Raw genomic sequence first — 19,749 nt, forward strand, 5'->3', positions numbered from 1 at the left:
CCCCTGCATCGGCAGGCAGACTCTCAACCACTGCGCCACCAGGGAAGCCCTTCTTTTCCTTTTTAAAAAATATTTATTTATTTATTTTCCTTATTTCTTTGGCTGCATCGTGTCTTATTTGCAGCATGCAGGATCTTTGCTGCAGCACGCGGGATCTTTCATTATGGCGCTCGGGCTTCTCTCTAGTTGTGGTGTGCAGGTTTTTCTCTCTCTAGTTGTGGCGCGTGGGCTCCAGGGCATGTGGGCTCTGTAGTTTGCAGCATGCGGGCTCTAACTGAGGCACACGAGCTCAGTAGTTGTGGCACGCGGGCTTAGTTGCTTCATGGCATGTGGGATCTTAGTTCCCCGACCAGGGATCGAACCTGAATTCCCCTGAATTGGAAGGCGGATTCTTTACCACCGGACCACTGGGGAAGTCCCTATTCCTTCTTTTAACGGAACACTATTCTTATTTCATTGATGTAATAGCTTCTCTACTGTCTCCAGGGATATTATTATTTTCCTTTTTTGAAGTTTTTTCTCTCTACATTCTTTTCTCTGAGTTTCTGGTTTCTTACTTATGGTCTCTTTCATGTAACTTTCTATTTATATTAAAGGGCGAGGCACTAAACAGTTTACTGGAAGGGGAACTAAGTAGTGACAGATAGAAGACCTCTTCATTGTACCCTTTTCATTCTTTTGAATTCTGAGCCACATTAGCAGAAAGTGTATTCAAAAAACAAAAGTTTTTGAAGTTTATTTTAAGCTTTCTGTGCATGGGTGCAGCTCACCCATTGAAGAACTTCACTGTAGACAAACAGAGGGGACTTCTAAGTGTCAGTGTTTAAAAGTCTTCTTTCTGGGTCATCAAGTCTTTTCTGATGAGAATCTTCTAGACCTGCGTCTGGGGATAGGTGTTGGGGGAGGGTATCCACCTGGCTGACAGTTTTCTTGAATGAGGGTGGAAGGAAGGCTGAAAAGCCCACCGTTCGGAATGCAGATTTTCAGCCAGGGACCTCAACCCTCTCCCAACTACACATACAACCGACCTGTCAGCCTCTAGCACCTGCTTCTCAAACCATCTGTGCTGAAGGACCAGTTATTAATCTCCCAATCTGTCAGGACCCACACATAGTCCTACTGCACATGACAGTACACGTGACCCACCACACGTGACCCACAGTAGGGGGTCAAACATCAAACTGGCCTGTATCCTGTTCAGAAAGAAGCCACTGAGCATACGCCTGAATGTTGAGGCCATTTCAGATTTCTATAAAAATTCTAAACACTCTTACTTTTTGTACTTCTGTATCTTCCTGGGGCTAGTAACGAAGCCCGTGGACCTAAACCAGTTCACAGCGACACTCTGAGAGCACTGCTCTAGAAAGAACAAACCTCTAGACTCTTGCCTTGAGGAGGAGCTGCCACCAGGCTGGCGGGGCGGGCGGGGGGGGGGGCGCGGAATCTGGAGGGTGGAACTGCTCTGTAAACAGGCTTTCAGGCCATCCCCCACCTCAGCTCTGCACTTCTCTCACACGCCTTGGTACCCTGTTTCCAAATCTAGTGCCTTCCTGAACTGCTCACGTCCTTTCTGCAGGCATCAGGACACAGCATCTACTGCTCAGCAGAGCCATGTACACCTCCTCGTTCTACCTGTTTCTGTTCCCATCCTCTTTGCTCTCGCAGCTTACACTTTTAAAAATACATATATTGTTGTTAAGATGGCAATACTCCCCACATTGATGTACAGATTTAATGAAATCCCTATCAAAATCCCAGCTGATTTCTTTGCAGAGTTGATCCTAAAATTCATATAGAATTCCAAGGGACCCAGAATAGGCAAAACCATCTTGAAAGAAAACCAACAAGTTTGGAGAACTCACATCTCCCAACTTCAAAACTTACAACAAAGCTACATTAATCAAGTAATCAAGTGTGATAGTGGCTTAAGGATAGACATGTGGGTCAGTGGCATAGAACTGAGAGTTCAGAAATAAACCCTCAGCTCTATGATCAACTGACCTTCAACAACAGTGCCAAGACAATTTGATGCGGGGGTGGGTGGGGGAATAGTCTTTTCAGCAAGTGTTGCTGAGACACTAGATATCCACATGCAAAAGAATGGAGTTGAACACCTGCCTCACACCGTACACAAAAACTTGAATAGCTACCTCACACCGTACACAAAAACTAACTCAAAATGAATCACAGACCTAAATGTAAGAGCTAAATTTTAAAAACTCTTAGAAGAAAATATAAGAGTAAATCTTCATGAGGCAAAGCCTTCTCAGATATGATACTGAAAGCACAAGTAACATAGGGAAAAATAAATTGGACTCAGGAAAATTAAAAACTTTTGTGTCTCAAATGACACCATCAAGAAAGTGAAAAGAGAACCTATACATTGGGAGAAAATATTTGCAGATCATATATCTGATGAGAGACTTGTATGCAGAATATATTAAAAAAAACTTTTACAATCTATGATAAAAAGACAAATGACTCAAAATTTAAATGAACAAAGGATCTAAAGAGACATTTTCCCAAAGAAGATATACAACAGCACATGAAAAGATACTCAACGTCATTAGCCATCAGGGAAATACAAATTTAAACCATAATGAAATACTACTTTATACTCATGGGGAGGGTATTATCAAAAAGACAGATAATAACAAGTGTTGTTAAGGATGTGGAGAAACTGGGACCACACGTATTACTGGTGGGAATGTAAAATGGTGCAGCCACTTTGGAAAACAGTCTGGCGGTTCCTCAAAAAGTTAAACATAGACCATATAACCCAGCAATTCCACTCTTAGGTGTATATATTCACGCAATGAACAACTGTCGAAAGCAACGTTATTCATAATAGCTGAAAAGTGGAAACAACTCAAACGTCCATCAGTTGAAGAATGGATAAATAAAATGTGGTACAGCCATACAGTGGACTATTTTTCAACAATGAAAAAGAAATAAAGTATTGCTACACCGTGAATGAATTTTGAAAACATTATGCTAAGTGAAAGTCACAATGGATCACTTTTGGATGATTCCATTTACATAAAATGTCCAGAATAGGGAAATCTATCCAGACAGAAAGTAGCTTAGTGGTTGCCTAGTCTGGGGCCTTGTCGGGAGGGGAGGAAATGGGTATAGGGTTTCTTTTAGGGGTGATGAAAACGTTCTAAGATGGACTGTGGCGATGGCTGCACAACTCTGTGACCATACTAAAAGCTACTGAATCGCACTCTAAATAGGTGAAACGTATGGTATGTCCATAAAGTGGTTGTAATGGATCTGGCCCACCAGGTCTGACTGCAGGTCTCCAGTGCCATCAGCTTTGACCGTGGGTGGCTCCAGCATGTCTCACGTACAGGGCTTCTCAGTTATCACCACGTTAGGGGATCAAATCCGAAGTCACACGTTTGTTCTTAACCTAATGGTACTTTACCAGATTGCTACTGGCTTCATTAGGGGATGTACCTAAAAATGGTGTTTACTGAGTCAGACAAATTAATCAACTGTGCCTGACTTCACTCTCTTATTACATAGGAAACGGTTTCTTTTATTTTTAAAGAAGAGATCTGAGCTTCCCTGGTGGCGCAGTGGTTGAGAGTCCACCTGCCGATGCAGGGGACACGGGTTCGTGCCCCGGTCCGGGAAGATCCCACATGCCACGGAGCGGCTAGGCCTGTGAGCCATGGCCGCTGGGCCTGCGCGCCCGGAGCCTGTGCTCCGCAACGGGAGAGGCCACGACAGTGAGAGGCCTGCGTACCACAAAAAAAAAAAAAAAAAAAAAGACAAAGAGCACCTGCCTACTTGCCAGCCTGGGAATGCATTGCATTCTTAAATGAGGACACAAACCCAGTTCACTCATTTAATCAACACATATTTATCGAGCATTCACTACGCACTGGCTACTCTACCAGATTCCGTGAAGGCAATGGTGAACAAATTATAGAAAGGAGAGAGCTAAATAAATAAGCCTTTAGGTCAGTGTCAAAGGACAGAGATATCCCTGCCAGAGGACTTGGTGCTGTTTTAATTATCGAGATGTTCAGAGAAAGGTCTATCCATCTATTTTTTTCCCTTTGAGAACTCAAGGTTGAGTTTTTATAATTACATAAATATTAGAATAAGACTAACAGAAATGGAAAAAAGGAAGTTTACAGCAATTCTGCCACCTGGCCCTCCCCCGTCAATCTAATTTCAAAACTTTTCACCTCTCCACCCACTTTTTAAAGCTTCCAGCTCCATCTCCCCGAGAGCTCTGTCCACCTTCGCTGCATGTCTCTTGGAGGACCCAGTTCAAAGGACCTCCTGAGACTCACTGAGAATTTCAGACCTGAAGCGTTGAAGCCTGGTGTCAGCCAGGACTCCCCAGTTGCTCAGGAGCCTGGGGTGGGGGGCAAAGGAGTAAATGTGAATCCCAGCTCCAGCTCACTTCTGGGCGCATTCCGCACGACTCAGAAACCACGCAGCAGAGGCCAAAGGAGGCGGGCAGAGGGCTGCCGTGCCCAGCTCTGCAGAGGCAAGTCCCTGCCTTGCAGAAGGTCTGAGGGTCAGAGATGTGCTGTGAAGTCTGGCACGGCCTCGGTTCTCAGGAATGGTGGCTTGCACTGTGTCTAGGACACCTACCCTATTCTCAGGGGCTGCGATCCTCCTAATTTCTAGGAGTCTGCTTTGTTATTCTCATCACTCGGGGAGTAGAATTTTTTTAACGTTAAAAGGCTTATTTTGCAATATGACTACAAAGTAACACATCCTCTTATAGATCTTTGAAATTTTTCAAAAAACAACACAATATCAAAATAATCTATAATCTGACCACTCAGAAACAACCAGTTAACACTTTCATGTGTAGTCTCCCAGTATTTGCTCTACGTGCATAGTATGATAAATTACACATCTTTACGTCCTATTTTGTATCCTAATGACATTTTTTGAACATTACCCATGTCATCATAATACTTATATAAAAGCATTTAAAATAACTAGCATTTAAAGATACTAATATCCCATAGTATGATTATAGCATAATGACTTAACCAATCCGGTATTGTTAGTTACGTCTAGTATTCACTATTACAAATAGTACCAGCATGAACATTCTTAAAGCTGAATCCTTGCACACATTTCTAATTATTTTCCCAGGATAAATTTCTAAAATGGAACTACTAGGTCAGGCTTTTGAGACCCACTCACAAATTAACTGGGAAGAAAATACTTTTTAAGTTTGTGTTTTATCTGTTTAACATTTCTCTCTTTTTCTACTTATAAAAGAAATACATCCTTGTCCAAAAAATTTTTTTTAATTGTAGAAACATATATTAAAAAGGATTTAAATTTCCCTGAATTCTACTGTCCAGAGATAATGCTACTAACAGTTTGGTGGATATCAGGAGCACCTCACATGACACCAAGTGGTTGGACTCAACCGATGGCCACTTTCTAAACGTCTCCCCGCTTTCCGTCGTTCCTCACAAGCCCAGGCTGTCATGAGAGAGCTCCTTCTTTGAAGGTTGCCTGTGGCCAGGACTGAGCCATCCGCATACTTGGCTCAAGCCAAGCTGGCAACACAGACAAGTTGAGGAGGCCACCTCGGCCCCTCTCTGGATCCACCGCCGGTCCCCTCCCCGGGAACAGGAGGAGGGAAGGGCCACCAGAACGGAGCAGAGAAGACATTCACCTGGTGGACGCAAGTTCTGGCATTCAGCCCCTTGCTGCCCAGGGGCAGTGAGTGAAAGCCCCTGTGATATGGCCAAGTCTGGAATCCTCCTAGGGCACATGAGAATCAGGTCACTGGAAAGTACTATCTGTACGTATCCACACACACATGGGGTTCACAGCCGTGGGCTCACACACAGCATCAGCACCTGGATTCTGTCCACCAAGCTCCGTACCCCCACCCCCCATCTACCAACATGCTCGTTTCTCAACAGAAAACTTATCTTCAGATACTTGTGAGATGTGTTTATATATGAGAGATTAACTTGTCTCTGGAAGGAACCTCCCACCTAAACAAAAGAGCCCAGAGTCACAAAGAAAAACCCTATTGGTGATCATAAAAGGTCCCTTATGCTAGAAGGTTCAATATTATACTAGAGGTGCAGCCAGGCAAAAGCCTTCGGGCCTGTAACAGTCCAACATCCCTGCAGACCAGCCTCACCCCAGTCCATTCTCGCCTTCCATTCAGAGTTCCCTCCACTTTTCCTGCTACAGTTCCTATGCCACCTCCTAGTGCTAACGGCTGCTGGTAATTCCAATTAGGAAATGCCCCTTCCTCCTCTATGACATCTTCTTGGCCAATGACAAGATGTGGGAATTGCACTTGGCCCTATTCTGTCTCAAGGTACAATTTTTTGGAGACTTTTTCACTTCATCATATGTATAAAATATCTCCTTGACTTTATGTAACATGAATAATGCGCACTGCCTTTATTCCCTGATATGTCTGACCTATTTTCACTTGTCCATTCCTTATAACTGGTAAGTCTGTCAGCGTCAATGTGTTACCATGTTCTCGGTACAACCCTTAGCATCCCTGTCAACAAAAAAGAAGCCCGTGTGTAAAAGAGCATATGGTAACAGTAGCAACTCTAAGGGTCATTGAGCAGTTACTATGTGCCAGGCGCTGCTGGGAGTCCTTTAAGTGCATTAACCCATTTAGTCCTCATAGCAACCCTATCAGGAAGGCATTATTGTTATTTTCATTTCACCTGTAAGAAAACTGAGGCACAGAGAGGTTAACTGTCTCGCCCAAGGTCACACAGGTGATAGCACCAGACAGTACTCAAGAGCTCACCACTTCTAACTGCTAACATTTTAGTGTATAGCAGTCCACTTTTTACCTGTGTATGTAAACCATTTTGTTTTATTTCAGAAAATTGGGATCATAGATATACTTAATAGGTGTTGTGTCTTTCTTTGTTCAGGATATAAGTTTGTAATATTTGCCTTTTACTTTTAAGAAGTTCTTCATGTGGCAGAAAAGTTTAACCTTTTGATATCTATTAATTTTTTTCTTTGTGATTTCTGCCATATGAAGTCACAGGTAATTTTTTTTTTTAAGGTTTGAAAAAATCCTTCCCCATTAAAGAGTCATTATCTTGTCTTCTGGTTTTATTGTTTCTTTTTTACCTTTAGCAATTTGAGCTATTTGAAATTTATTCGATGAATAATGTATCCCTTTCCCTGGGGTAAGTTTTGATATTTCCTTAGGATCTGTGGACGGATCTGTTTATTTAATAGATGTTATTTTGTAGGGCAAGTCTTCCCTCTTCAGTCTTTTTTTTCTAAGTGTTTGCCTTAATATGTTGCCAAATGAATGATAGAATTGTTACATCAAGCTGGCTGGCAATAAACCTGACAAATTATCTTGAGAAGAGTTGCCATATTTAAGATATTCAGATTTCTAATTTTTTCCATTAAAAAAATCATCTCCTACCATATTTGTAACATCTTTCTCAATTGTCCTTTTGTCTACTTGTATTTTCTGTTTGTTTTGTCTTGATTACACTTACAGAGAATGGTTGATTATACTTTTTCTTTGGCCATGCTGCATAGCTTGCAGGATCTTAGTTCCCCGGCCAGAGACTGAACCTGGGCCACAGCAGTGAAAGCGCCGAGTCCTAACCACTGGACCGCCAGGGAATTCCCAATATACTCTTCTTTCAAAAAACAAAAATCAATCCCAGAGGTTTATATACTAAATCTATTGACACTATGCTCTGTAATGTCACAAATTTCTGGAATCATCTTAATTTTGTTCTTTTTTTCTATTTTCCTTATGTGTGTTTAACTGTTCTTTTCATAACTTTTCTGAGGTGAATTTCAGTTTGCTTATTTTCATCATTTCTTTTTTTTTTTTTTTTTTTTTTTTTGCGGTACACGGGCCTCTCACTGTTGTGGCCTCTCCTGTTGCGGAGCACAGGCTCCGGACGCGCAGGCTCAGAGGCCATGGCTCACGGGCCCAGCCGCTCCGCGGCATGTGGGATCTTCCCAGACCGGGGCACGAACCCGCGCCCCCTGCAGCAGCAGGCGGACTCTCAACCACCACGCCACCAGGGAAGCCCCATCATTTCTTATACTGGCAGCATTTACCTTTAATACAATTTTGACTACATTCCATAATATGTTCTGATTCTCATAATTAGCTAAGGAGTCTGTAAATGATTTTTGTTTTTAAAGAGAAGGAAGTTTTATTCAGGGAGATACACACTCCGTAGACAGAGTGTGGGCCATCTCGGAAGGCAAGAGAGGCTGTAATGACTTTTTTTAAACAGCATTTTTGGAATATAATTTATATACCATCAAATTCACCTGTTTACAGTGTGCAGTTTAGAGAGCTGTACAACCAGCACCAGAACCTAATTTTAGAACATTTCTGTTAGCCTAAAAGAAACCCTGTACCTGTTGTCACTTACCTCTCACTCCTCCCTCCTCCCGACCTGGCAACTATTGCTCTACTTCCTATCTCAATAGATTTGCCGATTCCAGACATTTCATATAAATGGAAAGATGTAATACGTGGTCTTTTATGTCTGGCTTCTTACACTTAGCATGTTTTCAAGGTTCATCACGTCATGGCCTGTATCAGAACCCCATTCCTTTTCATGGCCAAGTAACATTCCCTTGTATGTACATTCTACATCTGATTTATCTGTTCCCTGACTGATGGACGTCTGGGTTGTTTCTACTACAGCTCTTATGAACACAGTGCTGCTATGAACATTCGTGTACAAGTTCTCATGTGGACAAATGTTTTCATTTCTCTTGGGTGGACATCTAGGAGTGGAATTGCTGGGTTATATGGTAGCTCTCTGTTTAGGCTTTGGAGAACCGCCAAGCAGTCCGAAGTGGTTCCACCATTTTACATTCCCACGAGCAGTGTGAGCTCCGGTTTCTGCACATCGTCATCAACTGTTGGTATTTCAATCATTTTTATTGTAGCCATTCTAGTGGGTGTGAAATGGTGTCTCATTGATTTGCAGTGATAACTTATGATGACTAATTATGTTGAGCATCTTTTCATGTGCTTATCAGCTGTTCATGTAGCTTTTAAAGAAAATGGCCATTTGAAATTAGGGTTTTTGTCTTCTTATTTATTGGGTTATAAGAGTTCTTTATATATTCTGGATATTAATCCCTTATCGGATATATGATTTGTAAATATTTTCTCCCATTCCGTGAGTTCTCTTTTCATTTTCTTGATGGTGTCATTTGAAACAAACAAACAAAATTTTTAATGCTTCATTTATGTATTTATTTATTTATTTTGGCCACGCTGCGAGGCATTTGGGATCTTAGTTCCCCGACCAGGCATTGAACCCATGCCCCCTGCGGTGGAAGCACGGAGTCCTAACCACTGGACCACCAGGGAATTCCCAAAAGTTTTTAATTTTGATGAAGTCCAATTAATTTTTCTCTTATCACTTATGTTTTTGGTGTCATTTCTATAAAAAACACCTTCTAACCCAAGGTCACAAAGATTTACTCCTATATTTTCTTCTAAGTGTTTTACAGTTTTAATTCTTTAATTTAGGTCTATATTCTATTTTGAGTTAATTTCTGTATATGATGTGAGACCAGGGTCCAAGTTCAGCCTTTTGCATATAAATATCCAGTTGAGGTGTGCTCTAAGTGTAAAACACACACGGAATTGTACAGACTTAGAATTACTAACATGCTTAGAGGCATAAAGAAGAAGATTAAAAGGATAGAGGAAGAACAGAGACTATCAAAATAAACTTGAAATATTAACAAACTAACAAAATAGAGTTTCTAGAAATGGTGAAAAAAGCCAAAAAGCTGAATACCTCCAGCAATGATAGTAATTATCATTGGTAGTAACATCTCTGGTATGATTCCACAGGTACTGAACTATTTTACATGTATTTTCCCTTTTCATCTGCACAGCAGTCCAGTGAGGTAGGGACAATTATTTGTCCCCATCTTCAGGAAACTAAGGCTCAGGGAACCCAGCTTGTCCAAGGTCACCAGGCGGGCAAGTAGGAAAGCCAGGCCTGACCCCACTCTGAGTTCAAAGTCCACATTTTTATCTGTTATAGATTCTTGCAAGAACGCAACAAGAATGCAAACAAGATATGCATTTTGGCTACAGCCTGGCCTAGATTTTAGACAGTTGGAGGGATGAGTAGAGCAGGAGGAGTGAGGGGTGACTTGGCCAAAATGGGGGGGTCTCTCTGCTCAAAACTGCCAGCTTATTTCACAGAGCGCACCTGCCGTTAGCTGGTTCCGGCTCTCAGAAAGCTCTCGCGTTAACATGACGCCCAGGCCCTGCCCCCACGAAGCCTGGCAGCGCCCCCAGCCCGGCCGCACCATGAGATAAGACACGAGGAGGGACCTGGGGAAAGAGGCCAGCCCGGTGACGCCCGACTGCTCCCTCCGTGACGTCCGTCCACAGCAGACACCATCCCTCCAGGGACTCAGGGCTCAGCCCAGAGCCCTCTGGTTTAAGACCAGCTCTACGGAGCTCTGATAAGCGCTGCCCTTCCAGAGGCTTCTGCAAACAGAATTGCCCCCGACCCTCTGGCCAAGGCAGCAGATGAGCCAGCCTTCAGTCCTGGGCAGGGGGTTCTCCGCAGCTGCGGCTGGGAGAGAGCAGGGACCGTTGCATCAGGAGAGTCAGCCCTCACACGGCTGACGTGTGCGGGGGTGGCGTGGTGAACGTGCAGGGCCGTTTCTGCCCCAGCGGAGTGCTGTCAGCAGGCAGGAGGTGAGGGGTGACGCTGCAGGGAGTTGTGAAATCTAGGCGCAGTGCCGCTGGGACCTTGCTGAGGGCTGGGGCCCCATCAGCCTGCAGGACGTAAAGCTGCCTCTTTTGTTGGTTCACAAAAACCATGGGAAGGAGCGGGGCCCTGACATCCAGGCAAGAGCCAGAGGACCCGGGGACCATCACGCCTCCCCCATGATCTGGGTCGCGACGCACAATTCGCCGCCTGATCGGAAGTGGTGCTGCCCTGGGCGGTGGGGACTCCGAGATGCCCCGGCGCGGTGACCCTGCTAGACCGCTGTCCTCGGCACCAGGCAGATAGGCGCCCCTCGCTTGCTGCAGAGCCGCGCTCCTGCAAAGCCGTTCATGAGCTGAATCCTATAGGGCTGCACTGCTGCAGGCGAGATTCCAGACTGCGGGTTCAACCAGAAGCCCAGGGGTCATCCTTACCCCTCCCTTTCCCACACCCTCCGCCTCCATCATTCAGCAGCTCCCCGCATTCCACTTCCATTCCCGCCGCCCCGCCCTGTCTCCCGGCCTCCTGACTCTGCCCTCCCATCCAACCTGGTGCTGCCTTTGTGGTGATCCCTCTAAAATGTAAGGAGGGCTTCCCTGGTGGCGCAGTGGTTAAGAATCTGCCTGCCAATGCAGGGGGACACGAGTTCGAGCCCTGGTCCGGGAAGATCCCACATGCCGCGGAGTAACTAAGCCCATGCGCCACAACTACTGAGCCTGTGTGCCGCAACTACTGAAGCCCACGCGCCTAGAGCCGGCACACCGCAACCAACAGTAGCCCCCGCTCGCCGCAACTAGAGAGAGTCTGTGCGCAGCAACGAAGACCCAACGCAGCCAAAAGTAAAAAACAAATTAATTAATTGAAAAATAAAATGTAAGGCTATCACTTCTCACTGCTCCCCGGGGCTCCAGGATAAAGTCTGAGGACCTTATGGGACCGCCCAGCCTGCCCCACACGCCCGCACCTCTCCTGCCTCACCTACAACCTGCCATCTTGCATCCACGCCCAAGGACCCCTTGGGTCCTGAGCTTGAGCCCGCTGCTCCCTCCCTGAGATTCTGGCTCCTCCTCCACCCCAGGAGAACTAAGCCTGGAACACGCTTCTCCCCGCCCTGGCACCTTCCAGGCCTGAGGGCTCCCCCTAGATCTTCCATCTGTCTCCGCCAGTAGAGAAGAAGTTCCCTGAGGGCAGGAGCTGTGTTCCTCAGTCTCTACAGCCCAACATCTAGCAACCTGCTTATAGAATAAATGAATATCCAGGAGAGGGTGTTGTTCTGCTATTTATTTATTGTATTCTTAATCTTCATTATGTTTTTCCTGATTATAAAAGAAGGATGTGCAGGTATTCTATTGCTCCTTCCCCTTTTATTGAGGAGCTACTGGAGGCTCCATAGTCAGGCAGAGAAAAGAAAAACGAGTGAATTCACCACCCTGAAAGTATGTTGTCTACAAAGTAATAAGCATTTATTGAGTACCTGCTGTGTTCATAGCTTAGACCCTAAGTTCTGTGTTGGACATAATGCCGCTGATTCCACAGAGCTCACTTGCACTCAAACTTAAGCAGAAATGCAACAATAAGTTACACACTTATTAAGACAGAATTTAGAAATTTTAAGTAAGATTCAGTCATCAACACCAGGTTAAGCTCCTGTAGATACCCTTGGAATGCCCACAGTTTGCATTTAATGTCTGGCATTGGAATCGTAAAGGAATGAGGTTTTCATATTTTACTGTTTTTAGCACACCTAGGTCAAATCTTTACTGTACCCTACAATTAGTTATTTCAACCATTTTTTTCATCAACCACTTTTTACTCTATAATAACTATAGTTGCCTTGCCTAGTTGTTACCTATTTTCTCTGTGCTCATCTAAAATAAAGCATGACAGACAAAAAAAAAAAAAGACGTGTTAGTTGTCAAAAATTGAAATTGAGAAAATATATAATTTAGAAAGGGAAAGTCCTTACTGTGAGATAAATTCCTTCCATATTTTATACTATGCTTACACTAATGCACAGTAGTATAAAATAGATACTCTGCATATTTCGCTTAGTTTTTACCAATATAAGATCATATCTTGGACTTCCCTGGTGGTCCAGTGGGTAAGACTCCGCGCTCCCAATGCAGGGGACCTGGGTTCGATCCCTGGTAGGGGAAGTTCCGCACGCCATTTGGTGCAGCCAGAAAAATAAATAAAATAAATAATAAAGATCATATCTTGGGCTTCCCTGGTGGCACAGTGGTTGAGAGTCCGCCTGCCAATGCAGGGGACACGGGTTCGTGCCCCAGTCTGGGAAGATCCCACTTGCCGCAGAGCGACTAGGCCCGTGAGCCATGGCCCCTGAGCCTGCGCGTCCGGAGCCTGTGCTCCGCAACGGGACAGACCACAGCAGTGAGAGGCCTGCATACCGCAAAAAAAAAAAAAAAAGATCATAACTTATAAACAGCTCATACAGCCCAATATCAAAAAAACAACCCAATCAAAAAATGGGCAGAAGATCTAAACAGACATTTCTCCAAAGAAGACATACAGGTGGCCAACAGGCACATGAAAAGATGCTCAACATCACTATTTATTAGAAAAATGCAAATCAAAACTACAATGAGGTATTACCTCATACCTGTTAGAATGGCCATCATCAAAAAGACAAGAAATAACAAGTGTTGGTGAGAATGTGGAGGAAAAAGAACCCTCCAACACTGCTGGTGGAAATGTAAGTTGGTGCAGCCACTATGGAAAACAGTATGGAGCTTCCTTAAAAAACTAAAAATAGAGCTACCATATGACCCAGCAATCCCACTCCTGGGCATATATCCAGAAAAGAGGAAAACTCTAATTTGAGAAGATAGACGCACCCCAAAGTTCATAGCAGCACTATTTACAATAGCCAAGACATGGAAGCAACCTAAATGTCCATCAACAGATGACTGGATAAAGAAGATGTGGTATATAGGTGTATACACACACACACACATACACACACACACACACACACACACACACACACACAATACAGCTATTTGTGATTATTCTTCAGTGCTCGTTTGTCCATATTCTCTATTTTTCTATTGGTTCTCTTTAAAGACCTCTGTGTAAAGCAGGGAAATCAGTCCTTTGCCCTACGTGTTGCAATTTTTCCTCACTTGTCTTTGTCCTCTGACATTTGATGTTGTGTGGCAGTGTGGCGAGTGGCTACGGCACAGAATCTGAAGGCAGACGGCTAGGTAATCCTCGTTGGTCTCTAATTTACCAGCTCGGTGACCAAGATTCAGTTACTGAACCTCGGGTTCACGGGCTTTTATGAGAATGAAATGAGTTAAACGTGTAGAAAGGGTCCGGCACAGAGCTTAGCATGAAAAAGTGCTATGGGGGTATATGCTGCTGTTGTTACTATCTTGTATTCAAATAGCTTTCATTTTTATGCAAAATCAAATTCACTGATCCTTTACGAGTTCTGGATTCCACATCATGCTTAGAAAGACTTTCCTCAGTCTAAGGTTAGAAAACTAGCCACCAAGCGTGCCATTTAAAGGAGTCTGTGGGGAGTCCATTTGCAGAATGGATCTCCCCTCCCCAGCCCTCCCCTACTGTGCTCCTTCTAAGTTAATTCGGGATGGTTTTAAAGGGGAGGACTGCCTGTGTTTCCAACATGTGCAAGGACCAGGGAAGGTAGAAGGCACAGTGCTTTGGGAAATGGATGACAGTAGCTGCCGTTTCACGTCTAAAGGGTGGGCCTGGGCAGGTCACCCCTGCTTCATTAACTAAACCACTTCTGCTTGTCCATAAGTGGCAGCCTCATGCCAAGTTTCTGACCCTAAAGGAATTCATAGTCCAACATGAGAACAGACTAGTCATCAGGCGGAAGGTGTTACTGAAGGCCTGAAGGCCTCGTGGGGCGAAAGCATCCCTGATGGGAGGAGACTCACAGGTTGGCGGCAAGGAGGGGTGCAGAGGACGTTCCCAACACAGGGACAGGATGTCCCATCAAGACTCTGCAGACGCGCCAGACCCTCCCGCTGCCTGTGCCCGCGGCCCCGGGGTGTGGTGCTGGAAGGAGGTGGTGAGGTGGAGACCAGCCAGAGGCCAGAGCAAGGAGCCGAGACTAAGACAGGAAATCTGGCTTCCCTCTCAGTTCCAGGACTTAACTTGTCAGATGGTCTTAAGGAAGTGACTTCACTCTTCTGTGCTCATTCGCTCATCCTTAAAATGCAGCCTCAGCTTGTGTCCTTAGGCCGTGCAAGTTCTACACGATGACACATGCGCAAACATTCTGTCCTGTGCAACGTAAACATCTGAGGTCCTCGGGCACTTTCTGCTGCTAACCGGTGACTGCAGCTGTTCCTGCCTGGGGGCTTCACTGTGGGTTAGGCCGCTGCTTTCCCTGGGGCTCCGCCCTGCTCCCTGAAGTGGGGCAGCTTCGCAGGGACCCAGGCCTCCATGTTTGCACCCCTTCCTGGTCGCCTGCGCCTCCACCCGACTCTCCTAGTCCTGCTGTTGACCCAGATCAGGGTTCTACTCCGGCACCCTTTAACCCTGACACAGCTCCCACACGTGAAGGGGCTGAGCCTCCTCCCCTGACAGGTTTCGGTAGCAGGTTAGAAACTGCCCGCAGGCACTTCTGGCCTTGTTTTCCTCAGACGCTAGTGTGGGCCCTCTCCATCCCCGGCAATTCCACCATCTGCTCAGATTAAGGGTGAAAGGGCAGCGAGCATCCGGACCTCAACTCCTCTCCACACCGCTAGAGCCCAGCCAACAGCGTCCTCCAGTGGGCGGCAGGGGTTGCCTCAGGAGAGCAGAGTCCTGGAGGTCTGAAGACCACTGCGGAGGGCAGCCCCTGAGCCTGGCACCCACAGTCCAACGCGTAGGGCTCCTTTGCGGGAAGGGCACTTGGTGGGAGTTCAGGAACCTGGGTTCCTGTTTCAGCACTGCCTGGTCATGTGACCTTTGACGGGTCCCTTGCCTTCTCTGGTTCTCGGTTTCCTCTTTGGTAAAAAAGAGGGTCGGGCACAGGGCTGAAACTGATGCCCTGCTGGCAAACAGAAATGTGCACGGTTGGTTTGGGGCTGAACACCTTAAAGTGAGGCCGGCATTTCCCATGAGAAGAATTTCCTGCCACTTCCACCATGGAAGGCATCTGTGTTTGTGTTCTTTGCTGCTCCCCAGTCCTGGCACTTGGGAAAGGAGCTAGGAGCCTCTGGCCTTTCTGGCACCATTGTTTAAGAGAGGCAGAAAATGCCACTGGCCACCAACAGGAAGAGCTAAGTACAGAACCAGATCCGGCAGGTTATCTCACCTCTGGAGGCCAACCTTAACCCAAGATGCAGTGAAGAGTCACTGCGTTTCCCAAGGGCAGTGGTCCTCTTGGTGACAGAAATCCTTAAACCTTTTCCCTGCACTTACTAGCAGACTGGGCTGGCTTCAAGGGGCCTGCTCAGAAGGGTCAGCACTGAGAAAGGGCCCGTGCTTGGTTTAATGCCATTAGCATCTTAAAATTCTTCATACTTTTTTTTTCTTTTTTTTTTTTTCCGCTGCCATGCGGGATGCAGGATCTTAGTTCCTCGACCAGGGATCAAACCCGTGCCCCCTGGATTGGGAACGTGAAGTCTTAACCACTGGACCACCAGGGTAGTCCCTCCCAATACAGTTTGAACTAGGGGCCCTCAGGTTCATTTTGTACTGGACCTGCAAAGTATTATATGAACACCCACTTTGAAACTTTCACCAGTCTCTCCATTAGGGTACTGGTTCCCAAGGCAGGACTCTGATCTCCAGAGGAAGGACATCCTGAAGGACTCTTCTAGTCCCTCAAGATGAGCTGAGATGGCATACAAGCCCACAAATTCTCCTCCAACCTCCCCAAGTGGGTGGTCTCCTGTTTCCCACTTCAGCTGTCTCTCTCACAAGGCACCCACCTCTTTCTGTAACCCATCCCAGACTCCTCACCTCCGGGCTGTGCCCTCTGTACTCTGACTTCCTCAAAACAGAGGATGCTCGATAAACGTCTGTCGACTGAGGAAAGCAAACAGAGCTATCTTCTCAGAACGGGGTGCAGGGCAGTGCACACAGTGGGTGCTCAATCAATGCTGCTGACTCATGCACAGAGCAGGCTGGGGCACTGCGCCACATGGCCGTGCCTGTCCTCAGTCAAGGCATCACACGGACCATCATTCTCTCCCCTTCCGACCTGGTGAGGAAGGAAGGACAGGCCAGGGTTTCCTGGTGTGGAGGTGGAAGGACTATTCCCTACCCACCCCTGGGGTTCCAGTGCCAAAATGCCCTGCAGGAAATGGTATTAAGAACCCCCGACACTTGCAAAGCCCTTTAAAGTTTAAAACCCGCTTTCATTAACTTTCTCCTCAAACTGTCTTGCAAGTCAAGATGAATACTCCAAATACCAACTGTGGGTTGTTGTTCTAACATTTTTTTCTTTCACTGAGTATATTCCTGGAGGAAAAATTAGGAAATGCAGTTAAAGCCCAGAGAACAAGGACACCTCAAATCCTAGGGCCTAGAGATGACACTGTTAACATTTTAGTCCATATCTCATGAGATTTATCTCCGTACGTAATATATACCTTTCAAAACAGGATAACGCTGTCACTGCTTTGTAATCTTACTATTCCCAGTTTTACAGGAGGCTAACAGAGGTCGCAGGTCATACAGCTGCTAGGGGTAGTGCTGGGGCCTGACTCTGGTGTCCTGACTCTGATGCTGGTGTCTGTATCCCTGAACCCGGCTGCTACACAGACTCCACAGGGGCCGGAGGGGCTGATGGCCATGGGAACGGAGCCCCAGCCAAGAAGGGTTTGCTCGGACTGGGCTTCAGGGAGAACACCCCGAAACTGCCTGGGTGTCCCCCAGCTCAGCGCGGGCGGGGCCAGGCCAGGCCCGGTGGCTCAGAGTTCCCACCTCTGCAAATCTGGACTTTGCCTGGCAGTAAACAGTCACAGGGATACGGGGTCAGCTGTCAGGCAGGGGCCCAGAGGGAGCAGGTGTCAGGTGGCAGGATCGGGCCACACAGCAGTGACCCTAGAGAGCAACTGGATATCTGTTGGTGGCCTTGGAGGGCTTGTCTGTTTGTATTTTTAGAAAAAGTGAGGGCACAGCAGTGACCCAGCAACTGTCTCGCTGCCTGGGCAACACGCTGGGCAGTGGAAAGGGGCTTCCAGCCTGAGTCCAGGCTGGTGGCTAAGGGCAGGACCGGCCGCCTCCCTTCCTTCTTTCCCTCCCCCCTCCCTCCCTCCTTCCTGAGCTCACACTACTAGCCAAATACTGAGTTAGGCACTAGAGGAAAGATTTCCTCAGGGCCCTGGCCTTCCACGAAGGTGGCAAAAGAACGAGAGCTGACCAGAGGCTTACAGAACAATAGTGGTCAAGAACGAGAGCTCTGGCCTCAGACGGACCCAGGTTCAAATCTTGACTCCCCTGTCTCTAGCTGTGTGACCTCAGGCAAGTTGCTTAATCTCTCTGAACCTGCATTTCCCCTCTTAAGGTCTATGAGAAGCAAATGAGATAGTGCATAAACACACTTAGAAGAAGGCCTGGAACCTGGTAAGGGCTGGATAAACGCAGCTATGGAAAGAGAGGCTGTACCTTTGGAAGCATTCTGGAGCTCGGGCTGCCCAGCAGCGTCAGCATCACGGCTGGATCATTCCAGAGGATGCCGTGGGGCTTGGCTGAGAACGGGCCTGGGGCCTTCACGGCCCTTCAGCCAAGGGTCTGGCAGCCTGGCAGCGGCTCACCCCTTCCACCACACGCTAGCCCCTCACAGTGAAGGAGGGGCCGGCATCCTCTCGTTTTGCCAAAGAGGAGGCTGGGAAGCAGTGGGGTTGTGGGAGCTGCCCGAGGTCACCAGGGAAAGAAACGGCCGCCGGCTCCCAGCCCAGGGCCACCCGTCTGCTGACCTTCATCTCCCCCAGACCCTGGCCCACGACACCAGAGCTGCCTCTCAGGGTGCAGGAGTTGGGGCGGGAAGAGGGGTCTGCTGGGCCTGGCGGGAGAGCGGGTGACTCCTGGGGCTGCGGGGGGTGGCGGCAGCAATCCTGGCAGGCAGGCTCTGGGCCGAGAGGGCATCTGACTCAGGGCTGGCCGACCCTGAGGGCTGTTTGCACCTGGCTTTGCTATCTGGGACCCAGTGCCCTGGGGACGCCTCACCATCTTGATCCCACCCGCCCGGAGCTGCAGCTGGACTTCTTCCGGTGAGAACAACAGCATACCCCATCCTCTCTGCCTGCCTGTCTATGCCTGGCCCCTGGCAGCGCCAACCCCAGGGACAACGGACACACATGCACACACACATGCACACACGTGCAAACGCGCTGAGGCTGTGATGCGGCACGGAGGGCCGCGTCAGGAGTGGACGCGCCTATGGAAGACAGGCCCTTTCCTGCACCCACAGAGGGCTCCGTGTAAGAGGTCCAGCCAGGGAGCACAGCTCACAGTGGTCCTCCCTCCTCAGCCCCTGGTGAATGAATACAGGGAGCCATCGTTGGCTCGTCAGGCTAGGTGCCGGGCTCTGCAATACAGCCATGAGCAAGACGGATAAAGTCCTTGTTTCCGTAAAGCTTATCTACTGGGGTGGGACTGAAAAGGTCTTTTTATCTCCCTTATGCTTCCCCTTTTATGCACTTGATGCTCTACTAATCCTTGTCATTTTAGGGGATTAGGCGAACAGGGGTGTCGGGAAGGCGGCGATCTCGTGGTATCCTCGCTGCCCAGCACATGCTAGGAGCGGAGAACACATAGGATGTTGCCAGGTCTGCGCACGGCTGGGTGGGGTGGGAAATTCACCACCTTCCCTTTTCCCATCTCCGTGACAGATGTGATCTCCCGATGAGGTGTGCTCCCGTGGACTGAAGCCAGGGACTGTCGGCACAACGCTCACTGCTTCTCATTCTAATTGCCCGAGGTTCCAAGGAAGTAACGCTCGCCTTTTGCAAACACATCCTCTCGTGGGAACATACAAAACTCACACGCACCGTCGCGTGGAATGTTGATATTTTGCTTTACGATGAATTGT

At 47.3% G+C, this 19,749-nt stretch overlaps 1 long non-coding RNA gene across 5 annotated transcripts in view; it reads right to left on the reverse strand.

The window, feature by feature from the left end:
• LOC132434373 (uncharacterized) overlaps positions 1-19,749 on the reverse strand; it is a 116,692-nt gene that overhangs the window by 91,718 nt on the left and 5,225 nt on the right. The window contains exon 4 of one of the 5 annotated variants that reach the window (XR_009521292.1): positions 5,714-5,757. The exons of the other annotated variants lie outside the window; for them this stretch is intronic. This is a non-coding gene — a long non-coding RNA (uncharacterized lncRNA). Of the gene's footprint in view, positions 1-5,713; positions 5,758-19,749 lie in introns of those variants that run through there. 5 annotated transcript variants of the gene reach the window in all.

This window comes from Delphinus delphis, chromosome 11, assembly GCF_949987515.2.
Source record: "Delphinus delphis chromosome 11, mDelDel1.2, whole genome shotgun sequence".
Lineage (NCBI taxonomy): Eukaryota > Metazoa > Chordata > Mammalia > Artiodactyla > Delphinidae > Delphinus > Delphinus delphis.